At 35.9% G+C, this 15,907-nt stretch overlaps 1 pseudogene; it reads left to right on the plus strand.

Moving 5' to 3' along the window:
• Positions 1-13,895: 13,895 nt before the first annotated feature.
• Positions 13,896-15,245, plus strand: LOC132351642 (elongation factor 1-gamma-like; annotated as a pseudogene).
• The last annotated feature ends 662 nt before the right edge of the window (positions 15,246-15,907 follow it).

Consider the following 15,907-nt stretch of genomic DNA (forward strand, 5'->3'; position numbering starts at 1 on the left):
ATTTTGCCCAAGTCAACAGGTGATCACAGTTTCTAGTTCCTTTAAATATAAAGTCTTTAAAGAAAACTAAATGAAAACATTTCTTGATAAGTTACTTGCACTGGCACAACCTTTTGAGATAAGCTTGTGATAAAAGTATTTGGGATGAAAGGAAGGTTAAAGCAATGTTGTCTCCTGCTAAAGTCATGCAAAATAACATTTACTAGGACTCTGTGTGTTTGTTTACATACACTCATGAATATACAGGTGCCTTCATATACAGACCCAGCTATTATATATACACGTATGTATGGGTATATATACATATATATCTTTGTGACTCAAGTTAAATGACGTACTAAGGAAATTGTTGTAAAAGTTTTTGTGTCACCAATCGGATATTTTTGAGATTGTTACGGATTCTATGAACCCAGTCCCCACAGATAAATCTATATGCACATACATGTAGCATTCTGTGTGTCCTTTCAGGGGTTCAGTACATTTCTGGAGTCGAACCACAGGATTCTGCAGCTGCTGCTTTCAATGTGATGACTTAGCAAACATGTTGTCTTTGTAGATTTGTTTTAGATGACACTGTTACTTTTTAAAGGAAAAAGTAGAATTGCCTCATAATTTTGGCATATTCATCATTAATATTTATTTGAAATTCCCAAGAGGCAGCTATCATACAATATCACAGAGACCCAATTTGGAAGTTAGACCGCGTGGATATTTGAATCTCATTTCTCCCAGTATTGGGTTCATTGGTAAGTCACTTGACTTCTCTGTCCTTGGTTACCTCATCTTCCAACTATGAATAAAAACAATCATAGAGCATACTAAGCATAGAAAAGTACCTAAAAAGCACTTAAACCTGTTCCTGGCATTTATAAACATCAATAGTGGAGAGCTATTATTATTTTCAAAGTCTATCTCTTAAGGTATGGATACTGTTGTCCTCTTCGGCCATCTTCTGGACTACCCTTTTTCATATTGCATCGTGTCCCATTAATCTAATTTATAGACTATTAAAATTTCCATTTGTAGTGATTGGAAAAAAATTAGAGTTTGTTGGTTTGCTTTGCTTTGCCAAGTATCATGCCTCCGTGAAATGGACTTACGAAGTGAGTAAAACAACTATAGTAAATGGTATTACCATTACACATATTCCACTGCAAAATGCAGCAAGGTGAATTAGAGGCCAAGGCCTGCTATTATAAATTATTTTCTCTATCCAAAAAGATAGCTATGTTTTATAATAAAAAAGGTAAGAAGCTCTCAGCCATATAACTGTGACACTTGAGTTCTCTTTTATCTGTTTCTTGAATTTAAATCATTAGAAATTTTAATAATACCTTATGCCAATGTTTGATGAAAGCTTGAAATCAGCTACTGAATTTGATAATTGGCTTACTATTATAAGACATTAGAAAAAGACTATCTTAATAAATTTATCCACTTGAATTTTGTTGTAGATTCTACATGATTAATCAATATGAAATACAAAGATGCTGAAGCCAAACAATTTGGCTTCAACAATGTATATCTAGGAGCATAGTACAGGATGAATTAATCTATAAACTCATTTTCATTAAAAAAGAATTTTGGTAATTCAGTGGTTTGATAACACAGCAGAGAGAGGTATGAGAAAGGAACAAGACTGGAAGATTAGGACACCAAAACAAGTCATTTTTTTTTCTAGGCAAGGGTTTTCATTTTTCTAAATCTCAATTTAGCACCTTCTACTATAAAGTGATATAATTTGACTAGTTTGGATAGCAAAGAGGGTCCAGTGTCAACTCTGATTAATTAATAATAACTCCCTCAAGTCCTGTGCTGAGACTGATTTTTAGACTCCATTTCTATCCTGCCAAAGAGGGAGAAAGATGCCGTGGACGAGGGTGGAAGCAGAGATAGATGATATATTTTTACGACTGCAGAATTATATAAATAAATATGATTCTTAGTAGCTCTAAAAAAGATATTAATTGCTTAGGGCCACCATGAAAATTATTTATAATAATACTTTCTGGTGCATCTTTCTAAGAATAAATTTTAATTCATAACTATGGCATTCAACCGAAATGTATTAGACCTGATGAAGGAATAAATACAATTCTGTTTTTAAAGTATAATTTTTTTATCAAAAAAATCCAAATTACTCAATATGACTTGGTTTACATCACTTGAAAAATGCTGTATGCTTGGAAAATTGTTTGTTCCACACAATATATATCTGGGTCTCCTTAAATAACAAAGCATAAATGAATTGGGTTGTGAACAGAGTGGAAATGCTACCGATACAATAGCTTCTTGGGAGCAGAGGCCATGTCTTAGTTAACTTTTTGTCCCTCCCTAGGGCCTGACACATGAATGATATGCAATAAACATGGATCAAATTATACTGTTCAACATATCACTTCAGTTCAAACATTTACTGAGTATTCAATTATTCTACTAGAATTATCCAGTGTTAGCTGCTGGTAGAAAATTTTTCATTTTTTTTTTTTCTTTAACCGGTTAGTCACACGTTGAGATCATTTTTATAGTCAAAATCTCAGTTGTGAAATGTCCTATCCATGCTGTGATCTAGTTTCTGACTGTACAGCACAGGGGAGAGAACTTAATATTACAAGACCATCCTGACTCTAGTACAATTTGTATCCTATCTTAGCTTAGGGCACAGATTAGATTCCCCAGGAAATAGGCTTGGAGATTAGAGATTAGTGTGCAAGAGGGTTCTCAGCAAATGTCCAAAGGATCAACCTCTGTGAAAGGGAAAGTAAGAAAGCAGCGTTGGGCAGAGGGAGAAGCTGAGCTGTGATACAGTCTCGATGAAGATCTCAACCATTTCTATGAGAAGTTCTGGAGCTAGGATGACCCTTAAGACGTGTCTCAAGTTGAGGCTAAGGTTTCCCTATGTTTTTCATTAGGGGTGCGTCCCCCCGGAAACCAAATGTGGCCTTGGGCCAGGCACTTCTGTTCAGCTCCTTAGGGGGTTGGAAGCTGAGAACTGTTTCCGGCGGCATTTGCTGCAGAGAAGGAAGTCTTTCATTTCTGAAGAGGCTTTGCATCATGCATCCCACTGTCTACCCCAGTGCCGCGCTTCTCTCTTAGGCCAGTAGAAATTGGCTAAGCGCAAAACAGCATGGTAGTAAAAACCATCAAATCATATGCTTGGCCATCATTTCTGAGAATTCTGGGAGAAGGAATGTCAGCCATTAGTTGATGTAACATTAACCAATTTGCAAAGCTTGGCTCAGACTATGGCTTGCGCTGGGCCGCATAGCCAGGATGGCAGGAGGCATGGGGGCTTGCATCTAACTTTGCAAGCCTTGCCCTGGTGACAGGCTGTGTCTGCCCAGAGGAAGGAATTGTCATATTGCAATCCGCCCACCATAGGGTCAACATATCCAGCATTTACAGAGGTGCTGTGTGTTTTAGTAAGGGCTCAATCTTTATTGCTATTCTCACTCACATGTAAACACTGTGAGCACATATATAACCTATTTTATTCCTTTGCTTTTCTCTTTCAGATGTAAACAATAACTGTGTTGGCAGTGGTGAAAAAATTCCATTTTTGTACTATCAGCCTAATGGGTGGCATATTGTCAAGGATCACTATTCTTAACATATAGGCACATCACATGATAGCCTTATTTACATCACTACGCAAAACAATGCCAGAAGAAACATGGCAGTATAAAATAAATTGTATTAATCAACTTAAGCATTTTGAATTATTGCTTGGTTTTTAGAACATCTGAAAACTTCCAATACTAAATTCCATAGGATTAGAAATTTAAGAGGAAAATTTTGCAAGAAAAATATTACGTGGTTTATTTTTACTTGTATTAAAAAGTCAACATTTTCATGGATTCTACTAAATGTCTACCTATTTAATCATATTTATTGTCATAAATTTTAATCTGCATTTCTGCTATTTGACATACTGCTGGCTGTATACATAAAATAATACTAAGCAATAATGATAGTGAAATTCCCTAGAATTTTTAAAGTTTACATCTGTGTTCTCATTTGTTTACATATGTGAAATTATATACAGAGACAACCCATTTCCACTGTTCTTCAATTCAAATCAGAGTGTTTAGGTAACAGTGCCACCTATTGCTATAAAATTGAAGTAACCCTATTTGTTATCATTCCTTTGGTATTTGATACTACAATTCTTATTTTTCTAACTGCTTCTGTCTGTTAGCCTAAGTTTTCATTTTTATTTTAAAGTAATAGATAATTTCATGTAATTTAAATATATAATATACTTTATATATTATATATAATATATATATATTTAATATATATATTATATATTAAATATATATATACTTTAAATATATATATACTTTAAGGAAATATATATATATATTTATATATATATTTATATATAAAATATATATACTTAAATATATATATACTTTAAGGAAAACTACATTTAAAAGACAGATTTCTTTTGAAGGTTTAAGTACACAACGGGTCAAAAACAATATAAAAATAAATTAAGCTTGAATTTTTTTGTCTGTCTTTGAGAAGCAACAGTATAGTAGTATAGAGCAGAAATTTGTATTTTAATTAAATTTTATATCCTTATCAAGCATAAATAATGGTCTTTGATTTAATCTGTGACAAAATATACTAAAAGATATTTAAAATAGATCATTGGAAAAAGGAAATAAATTTTCTTTGCTGTGCTAAAAATTGTGAATTTATTTTCAAAAAATTGTTCACAGTATTCATTTGTATACACATAAGAATATGTAAATTGCAATCGTTTGCACATTTTATTTCACTGTTTCTATTTTGCAATAAGTTCAAAATTCACTGCAAATATACATTCATAGAATTAATATCAATTACCTATTTTCAACAACATGTATGTGAATACCCTTTTGAATATAACTATATTTTTAATATGTGTAAAAGTAAGATGTTTATTTGCTTAATTAATTCTTAAAAACTATGAAAGGTTTATTTAGATATATTGTGAGTTCTTGTTTATTCTTTATTTTATTTTACAAATAACTGTGTAGGGCTTTGTAAATGACGAGACTGTCTAAATATGTAAAGGGGAGTTATGAATTTCCCAGTAGCAAAATCATCAGTGAAATAAAATAAAAGAAAAGCAGAATTTTCTTTACCTCCTTAAATGGATTATGATTTAAAGTGGTATTTATAGTTTAAAAATACTTTAGATGAGCAAAAGAATGGTTGATTTTTAATATATGCTTCTCAGTCCTTAAGGAAGATATCATAAATAATGTTTTTCTAAAACCTAATTGTAGAGATTATATGGTTTTTCAACATTACAATTACTGTAGTTTTGTATAATCTTTGTAACTTAAATGTAAAAATTATGTCAATCTTTCAATTATACCTTTTAACTTTTATATTCAATTGCATAGAAATGTTCTGTTGACTGTATATGTTTATATGGAAAACTTTGAGTCACCTCAAATTGTGTCATTTAATTTAAAAGTAAATTTATTAATGCTATATAAATTCTGAATATGCTGAAATATTGAATTAGTTTAATATCACTGACCGATTGCTTATATACCTGGGTATGTGTTCAGAAGACACCCAAGTTTAGTAAAAATATGGCCAGTTACATATCTAGGAGAGCAGGGAGTATAGCTCTCTTTTTTTTGAGTCTTAAATAATTTATGCTATAGGTAAAAATATAATATAGTATCTTATAGACCAGGAATTTTGTTCATAATAACGAGTACAGTTCTTGGCACATAGTAGGTGTTAAACAACTATTTATTCAAAGTTAAAAGAATGAACACAGCAATCATTTGTTCTAGAAGGATCAAAACACTTTTTTTCTGAATTTCAGCTCCCTTGTATATAATTGCTCTTCTTACTCAACATAATTGATTATTTTAAACATGATTCCATTCAAATATAGATTGTTTTCAGAAATATTTTAACTCAAATGTACAAGACAATATGTATTTCAAGGTCGAGAAAAAAATATTGGAAGAAACCTGACTATTGTTTCAAAATCCTTGTTTTATATAATATTTTTTTAAAACTTTAAAAATTATTGTCAATTAATATCTTTACAAACTTTTAAAAATTCCTCATCCTCAGAATAATTACTTATTGTTTTTCAATTGGAAAAATAGAAACAAATAACGTAAAATAGAAAGGATGGGCTCAGATACCAGTGAAAATATCCTAGACAACTGTTTTGAAATATCTGCCTCCTGTAATATAAAAATGCAGAAAAGACTTCGCCTATGTAAAACATTTTATTGTCTATAAGAGTAAAGAACACTGATAACATATATTAAGAACAAAAATAACATGTTGCTCGAGAAAAATAAGCTTACACTAATGTACATAAACTGAACTTGATAATTCTTGAAGTCTGATTTGGCTTATTTCGTTCTGTTGAAATTAAAACAAGTATTTTGTATAAAGCTCTTCAAGGTGCTGAATTTAAATTTGGGGGTCATGGTCCTTTATATAAGATTATTATTAGGATATAATTCAATCTAGGATAAGAATGGGGAGGGATGGATAATTAGGTCTAACGTTTAATTATTCATCTTAGCTTCCCCACATGATTTTCTGAGAATGCAGACCAGGAATGCAAAGGTAAGATGATTATACCCCAACAGCTAACATCATCACTGCTTTTATGTCTTGGTTTTACTAGATCATTGCTTTAAATGAGCATCACAAAACCAACAGAGCTTTAGTCTCTGCCTTACCTTCTCCTCATAATCATTTTCAATTTATTTTTTTTCTTCTATGTCATCATTTTAATGTAAATCTTTCTTTTTCTTTTCAATAAAATGAAATGATTAAGTAATTCTGCCTTTTGCATGATTAAAGATGACAGATAAACTTGGGTGGATATATATGAAGACTCCTAACAGAATCTGTGCACCTCACATGTCAGATTTCTTCTAGCTTGCTCACTGTTAATGACAGGAAAAATTAGCATGTCTGTGGATAGCCTAAGAAGAATCAGAAGATAAGGAAACTATAACATTTTTTTTCTTACTAAGTTTAAATCACTTTCATTTTTCTCGTTGTAATTAATCTCTACTGTAAAGAGTAGAAATTGAATTACATGTAAGTCCTAACCACAAGACAGGTTCACATAAAACTAAAAAATCAGTAGTTATTTAACAATGGTTTAGTAAGTACACAAGTATAAGCAAATAAAGGATAGAGAGAAAATATTAATGCAAGGACATTTATAGAATCATTGATGATATGAAACATTTTTTATTATAATAGCACTACTTTAGTCATTTTGTCATTTAAGGGGTAAACACAAACAAAATTAATGATATGTACCACTTTATATTTTATAACTCTTTTATCTTTCATCTTTTCATACTCAGATATATATATATATATATATATATATATATATATATATATATATATATAAACTACTGCAAGAGAGCACATAATATATTGTCATTGCTTCTAGATATAAGAACTGAAACAATGTTAAGAATTGGGTTTTTGACCCAGTACTAACTAGCCTCTTGTGATTAATTCAGATTTTTAAAACTTTAATGCTAAAAACCAAGATTATTTTTTAATTTTAACACTTCTAAGGACACACCATATTTCCCTCAGTCAGTCTTAGTTTTATAAAATAAAAACCACTGGTTTCTAAGCAAGGCCTGTGACAACAGCAAAACACCACCTGCATCAGCTTTGCTCACCAGGACCACACAACATTTCCTGACCTAAGTTTTGTAGATGTCTGTATCATGGTAACCCTGATTTTATTTTATTTTTTCTTTTGACAGAAGAATTACTATTCTCCGAATTTTTTTTTTTTTTTTTTTTTTTTCTGAGTGTATTCTGGATGGCAAAATTTGGGTCACAAAATGCTAATTTCTAACCTAACACCGTGACAGCAATCACAGCCTTCACAAGGATGGAATAAAGAGAGCAATCTAACATCCAGGGGTATGAGTTTCTCATCAGTGGCTGGCAGACCGCCGTGAAGGCTTACAGTAATCCCATTGGACAGCCCTGTTTGATGAAGCCTGGAAACAGGCAACCACAATGTAGGGAGTTCACAATTGCAAGCATTTGTCCATAATTTAAAGCTATACGAGAAGTGCAGAGTATTCATCTGAACAACAAGCTGTAATTTAACTGGAGTAACATTTACACAGGTTTTAACCCATTAACTCCTTCTTTCCTCATGCACGCTGACTTCCTTGTTTCAGAAAATATCTCTCCAAAGAAGCAATGTGCAAACACCTAACACAAGCTTATCTGTTAAGCTGTGAAAACCTGCCATAGGAATAAAAGCTTTTTGTTTGGCAACAGGATCAGTGAGTGACATTTCTATATCTCAACCTTGGCAGTTTTTTGATAGTTTCCTCTTATGCTGTGTTTTAGTACTTGAAATTCATTTTTAGCATATCACAAGCATATCTAGGCTGGTATTTCGCTTTTTTCTTTTTTCATTTTCATGTGTGCTAGGTCTGACCACCTATTACTCCAGCTTAGGATGTTACCAAATATAAATATAATAACTCAAGTAACTCAATTTTACCATTCACACAGAACTGTGTGTGTGTGTGTGTTTGTGTGTGTGCTTTCCCCTGCTATTGTACAAAAATATTATAAACTTTTGCAACTTATGCCTTATTTGCTTCTCTTATTACTTTAGAAATTGGACGTTATTTCAAGAAAAAGAAACAATGTGTTTTGTTATATCAAAAATACAGAATATTAGTTATTAAATATACAAAGCACTTCTTTTAAGAATATTCATGGTTAGATTGTCTAATAGGTCATTTTGAATAAAAGAGTCTGCCATCCTCTAAAGCTCAGAATTGGAAAGTTAGTGCTGGTTACGCTTCTTACAAAATCTTTATTCCCTTCTTCCTTTCCTTTGTACTTTCTCAGGAATGTCTTCACATGTACAAATATGGTCATAAGACTACATTTTTCTTGTTCTCCCAGATTAAAAAAAGACATTTATATGTTATGATATCATTTCAAATTTCCACTCTCCACCCAGTGTTTAAAGAAAATCTAATTTTATCTCTACAGCAAGGGTTACTTCTTCCCATCATTATTTCTTTTTTTATATATATAAGCTTTTTTTTGTTTGTTTGTTTTTAATTTATTTTTGGCTGTGTTGGGTCTTCGTTGCTGTGTGCAGGCTTTCTCTTGTTGCGGCGAGAGGGGGCTACTCCTCATTGCAGTGCGTAGGCTTCTCTTGCAGTGGATTCTCTTGTTGTGGAGCACAGGCTCTAGGCACGTGGGCTTCAGTAGTTGTGGCGCGCAGGCTTAGTTGCTCCATGGCATGTGGGATCTTCCCGGACCAGGGCTCGAACCCATGTCCCCTGCATTGGCAGGTGGATTCTTAATCACTGTGCCACCAGGGAAGTCCCCCCACCATTATCTTTTACTCCCATCTTACTCTTTCCATTTAAAACTACAGGGAAATCCTATGATAACTAGTATTATAATTTTTTACACTTTGGTCTTCTGGTCCCAATTTCTTTCTCTATAAATTCTTTGAAGGCTACGGTAATTTTGCTTGCTTACTAATCCAGTCATTTTAAGGACAAAAAAAACCTCCCATTTTAAATCCAGGTCATTACCTATTGTGTTAAAGTAGCATAAAGAGAAGGAAGATCAGTAATTCTTTTAAAAATTAGACACATTACTGAGGCACAGATCACATTTTCTACTATCTGTTGTTATAATACAAAGTCCAAGAAGCCAAAAGGTACCCTGGCATTGAACCACAGTGGGCCTGATGTGCCTAGGTCTTCCCTCTTTCCTGAGCCAGCTCACTTTTTGTGAAGCTGTCACAGATACATTGTGTTATTATACCACAATGCCAGTGGTATCTGAAGAAAGAGTTTCTTATTCAAATACGATCTAGAATTCTCAAGAATAACGAAGTACTATTGCCAGATGACCCTAAATGTGGCATTTCTATTTACCTAGTTATTCTCAGATTATCCTTTGTGATTTACACTGAACCTATATTTCTCCAAAATCTGTTCATTATATTAAAGATAATCAATAAATAATTGCACATGATCAAATTAAATTCAGACTCCTTTCCTTAGCACTCAAGGTCCCAACCTCTGTTTCTAACATTTTTAAACTTTTTTATCGTAAAATAAAACACAAATCTGGAAAACCACACACACATAAATAGTATTACTTGATGAAATATTATAAGGCAAATGCTCTTTTGACCCTGATTAAGTGAAAAAACAGAATTTGTCACCCCCAGAAACCACTCCACATGCTCCATCCCAATGGGAGCCCAGTCTCTTTGCATTTGTTTATGGTTTCATCATCTAAGTGTGTGTGCAGCCCTAGTCACAAAATATAGTCTTGCCAAAATTTTAACTTCATATCTTATAAGTTAAAATAAAAATATTTAGATTCCCCTGCCCTATCCCTTTCTTTCCATATAATTTTTCAGGTGAAGAACACACAACTGATTGTTTCTTAAAGAACATACAAATATGTCACCTGAGTTTGTCAGTCTAGGTTTGCTGGTTGCGTACTCCTGGTGCAATTTAACATGTTCTTCTGTCCTTTATTTCCTGAAAATTGGCATTGTATCCAGAGGATCAATTAATCTCAAGACCGATTCCACTGATGGTGTGTTCTTTCATCAAGAAGCACAAAATGCCTTTTCCCTTTCTGTGATGTTTGTGGCTGGAATGCAAAATGTCTAAATCCATTAATTCATTAGGGATTGCAAACTTGTGATATTTTGATTCTATTATTTTTTTTTACTTGTTAGATGGAACAATTTCATAAGGAGGCTCTATAGGATAGAGTTAATCTACAGCTGGTTTTGGAAAACTCTCTCTTTATCTCCAGGGATGCCTGGATTATCTGGCTTTGACTCTTGACCAAGGTAAGTGCACTGAAATTTATGATGTTTTGTTTAAAATCCAAAACTCCCCTGGTGATCCCCAAACCCCAGAGTCAGTTTGTTTATGGATAGTTTTCTATTGGCATAACTGGTTACACAGCTGGGTGATTATGTAACCAGAAGGGCACAAAAGACCTCCTGGAAGCTTCTGCCTTGAGCTCTTTTTAAGCCAAAATTCAAAATTCATTGCACAGATTAAGCTGAAGTGAATAAGAACCACGGCGAGATTTCATCTGACTATCTCTCGGATCCCCAGTGCCTACCTGCACTCCCTTTCTTTTGCTGTATCATCTTCTCTGACTTTAGATAATAGCCTTAAATGAGCATGTTCTGTTGAGTCTTATAAGTCTTTTCAAATATCCAAAATTAGAAAAATACTTCCAGAGACAACTCCCCTCACCTACTAATTTTTTTATCCAATAGTTCATATAGAAAGACAAGATAATGTTTATTTCTTTCCTCTGATTTAACCAGTTTTCAAGAGAATGAATTGGTTTTCTGTTATCTTCAGCAGGTAACCAATTATGGGTTTGTTTTTTAATATACTTTTTAAACTTGTTTGTTTAAACATAGCCAACAAGTTTAGATCAATTTCATTGTTTATCCTTTATGAAGTTCAAATTGTCCCATTTGTCCCAGTAATCTTTGTCAACTTTCACGCTCTGGTACGTCAAGATGGTCCAGAGTCACCTTTTGCATTCCTACCCACCCCCGACCTGGTATCATCCATTATTCCAAAAGCACAATCTGTATCCTGGGGATGCTCATTGCTACTCGGTCACTCATTGTCTCTAGACCTTTTCAGTGAACAGAACTAACTAGTAAATAAATATTTAAAAATATTTTATGAGTTTATACTCATATTTTGAGTTCAAATGTGGACTATGGGGTGTTTATTTAACCTCTTCTATATATCTTCTCCAGACTGAATACACAATGAACTTTAATGGATATTTGAGGAGGTTTATTTTAAAAGGAGGGAAGTTACAAATATTTGGCTATATAGGAACCACAAAGGTTAGGACAATAATCTGGCGCTTGTCACAGGTGAGCTGCTACCAACCTAAAGCACAAATGAATGAGTGGAGGTATTGTCTCTAGAACCTAGAAGGATTAAGAGTTGTGTAGTCAGTCATCTTGTTAGGAATCATGACCATGATCAATGGACACAGTCAGTTCAAGAAAAACTTTCAGGGAGGGAGCCAGAAATTGACTCTGATCTCATTCTCTTCCCTCCTTCTGATCTCCTTCTCCTAGAGAAATTCATGTTATGCATATTGTTTTATAATCTGTTTTTTATACTTACTCTGTTTGTCAATAACTAGTCTTCAAAAGTAGTATTTCAATTGCTAAAAGATATTCTATTACATATATATGCCACAAATAATGCACTCAAGTAGTAAATATTTAATCTCTTTTCTGTTAATTTTCTACCATTAGAAAAGAGTTTTTATGGAAATTTATGTGACTAATTGTTTGCACGGGTTTCTACCTATATCTTGGGTAAATATGTAGAAGTAGAATTGATATTCCAAGCAGCAAGTACATTTTCAGTGCTTTGGGGATATTTTGTAAAAGTGCCCTCTAGAAATATAGTAGCACCTTAACACTTCCTACAACAGTTTTTTCATACTCGATTAAATATGTGGGCTCTGATGTCAGATTTTCTGGCATCAAAACCTGACTCACCTACTTATTAGTTATGAGGCAAGTTACTTAACCAATCTCAGCACCCTTGTTCTGTGACTACAGATGGTAGTTATCTACGTACTTATAGGATTGTCTGTTGGAAAGATTAAACAGGATGCTGGACTTTTAAAACAGTGTCTGACATACAGAAAGCACTCAATAAATGTCAGCTAAATAATAACAGGCATTATAACCCTAAGAATACATATTTGCCAATTTGATAGGTACAAAAGTTATTTATTATTGTTTAACTTGAAATTCTTTAATAATCAGCTTGAATTTTTTAAAATTTCATTATAACTGATTAACCCTTATTCTTTATGAATTGTTTATTTATGCTTTTCACAGATTCCTTTTATTTTGTAGTATTTATTTTAAATATTAAGGAAGGTATCCATGTGTTAGATATAGTTTGTATATTATATATGCTTCAAATTATTCTCAGGTTGCCATTTGAATTTTAATTGTACATTGCAAGTAATTAACTCCATAATTTTTTTTAATGATTTCTGATTTTGTCATCATGCTTGTAAAGGCCTTCTACAACCCAAAATAACAAAAATAGTCTTTATATTCTCCAATTACGTTTATAATTTTGTTTTCTATACCTCTACCTTTAATACCTTCGCAATTTACTTAGATGTAAGTTGTAAAACAGAGAATCTAAATATCATTTTTCCAAGATGACTGAAGTTTACCCTAACAATTTTGTGTGTGTGTAATATATGATCTTATCACCAATTAGAATAGCATTCTTTTTTTTTTTTTTTAAGAGTTTTTTCTTTTTTTTAATTTTATTTATTTATTTTTTTTTTATGGCTGTGTTGGGTCTTCGTTTCTGTACGAGGACCCTCTCCAGCTGCAGCAAGCGGGGGCCACCCTTCATCGCGGTGCGCGGGCCTCCCACCACCGCGGCCTCTCCCGTCACGGAGCACAGGCTCCAGACGCGCAGGCTCAGCAACTGTGGCTCATGGGCCCAGCCGCTCCTCGGCACACGGGATCCTCCCAGACCAGGGCTCGAACCCATGTCCCCCGCATTGGCAGGCAGATTCTCAACCACTGCGCCACCAGGGAAGCCCTAGAATAGCATTCTTATTTTACGTGAGATTGTTTGTGTAAGCATAGATGTAATTCACAAATTTCTATCATTTCACTCATATGCCTGTAGCTTTCTTATATATATGAATATATCATAAGGCAAAGGCTCTTTTGTAACTCTTATTTTAATCACTTAATTGAATATTTTGTAAAGTAGTATGTTTTAAAAATAAATAGGTCGCCCTTTCTCTGCAGAATCACCATGGCGGCTGGGACCCTGTACACACATCCTGAAAACTGCAGGGCCTTTAAGGCCCTCGTTGCCGCTCAGTACAGCAGGGCTCAGGTGCGCGTGCTCTCCGCACCACCCCACTTCCATTTTGGCCAAACCAGTGGTACCCGCCAATTTCTCCGTAAGTTTCCTGCTGGCAAGGTTCCAGCCTTTGAGGTGGACGATGGATTCTGTGTTCGAGAGCAATGCCATTGCCTACTATGTGAGCAAGGAGGAGCTGCGGGGAAGTACTCCCGAAGCAGCAGCCCAGGTGGTGCAGTGGGTGAGCCTTGCTGATAGCGACATAGTTCCCGCAGCCAGCATCTGGGCTTTCCCCACCTTGGGCGTCATGCGCCACGGAGAATGCAAAGGAGGAGGTGAGGCGAATTCCGGGGCCGCTGGATGCTCACCTAAGACAAGGACTTTTCTGGTGGGCGAACGTGTGATGCTGGCTGACATCACAGTTGTCTGCACCCTGTTGTGGCTTTACAAACAGGTTCTGGAGCCTTCTTTCCGCCAGGCCTTCCCTAATACAAACCGCTGGTTCCTCACCTGCATTAACCAGCCCCAGTTCCGGGCTGTCTTGGGGGAGGTGAAACTCTGAGAAAATGGCCCAGTTTGATGCTAAAAAGTTTGCAGAGAGCTAGCCTAAGAAGCTAGCGGAAAGAGAAAGCTTTCCCCGCGGAAAGAGAAAGCTTCTCGAGAAGAGAAGCAGAAACCCCAGGCCGAGCGGAAGGAGAAGAAGAAGGCAGCTGCCCCCGCTCCTGAGGACGAGCTGGGTGAACGTGAGCGGGCAGCGGCCGCTGAGCCGGAGGCCAAGGATCCCTTTGCTCCCCTGCCCAAGAGTACCTTTGCGTTGGATGCATTTAAGCGCAAGCATTCCAACGAGGACACAGTCTCCGTGGCGCTGCCGTACTTTGGGGAGCACTTTGATAAAGACGGCTGGTCCCTGTGGTGCTCCGAGTACCGCTTCCCTGAAGGGCTCACCCAGACCTTCATGAGCTGCAGCCTCATGACTGCAGTGTTCCAGCGATTGGACAAACTGGGGAAGAATGCATCTGTCAGTGTCATTCTCTTTGGAACCAACAATAGCGGCTCCATTTCTGGAGTCTGGGTCTTCTGAGGCCAGGAGCTTGCCTTTCCGCTGAGTCCGGATTGGCAGGTGGGCTATGAGTCGTACACATGGCGGAAACTGGATCCCAGCAGCGAGGAGACCCAGACGCTGGTTCGAGAATACTCTTCCTGGGATGGGGCCTTCCAGCATGTGGGCAAAGCCTTCAATCAGGGCAAGATCTTCAAGTGACCATCTCTTGCCATCGCCTAGCTGTCTGCACCTGCCCTTCAAGGGGGTCATTAAAGGAAACTGAACATCGAACCCTTTCTTGCCCTGACTCCTTGGTGGGTGATGGCTTCTTCAAAGGGGAGTAGGTATGTTGAAGCAGGGTGTTGTCTATACCTGCAGGACCTCCCTGTGTAGGAGATAAGTCTTCAGAAGAGCAGAAAGAGAGGCCTCTCCTCAGTTTTGATTTCTGTTTTTTTAATTGCCTTGCCTCTCCTGTGATGACCATCTTCTAGCCTAGCTGGGAAAGATTGGATGTAGTTAGGAGGTGGTGACACGGGGCTTTGTAACTACCTAATTCCAGACCTTCCCGCATGAAGGGGGAGAATACCTGCTGACGGGGTGAGAGCACAGCATATGCAGAGCGACTTAACACTACTTCCCTGCTTCCCGCAGCTGCCCTGTGAAGTGGGGCGGCAGCCGTATCCAAGAGTCATAGTTTCAACACTTCAGACAAACGGCAAGAAGAGGCACAGACTCCTTGGAACAGATGCTGGTCTGTGGGCCCTAACCTGGCTGTGGATCCTCTCTGGGGTATCCCTACTTTCTATCAAGGAAGTGGGGTTCAGAGATTTAAGCAACTTGCCTGTGATCACACATCTTAGGTGGTGGAGACAAGATTTTGAACCCAGTGGGTGTCACTGGCACCTGTACCCTAAACATG

Source organism: Balaenoptera ricei, chromosome 17 (genome assembly GCF_028023285.1).
Source record: "Balaenoptera ricei isolate mBalRic1 chromosome 17, mBalRic1.hap2, whole genome shotgun sequence".
In the NCBI taxonomy this organism is placed as follows: Eukaryota; Metazoa; Chordata; class Mammalia; order Artiodactyla; family Balaenopteridae; genus Balaenoptera; species Balaenoptera ricei.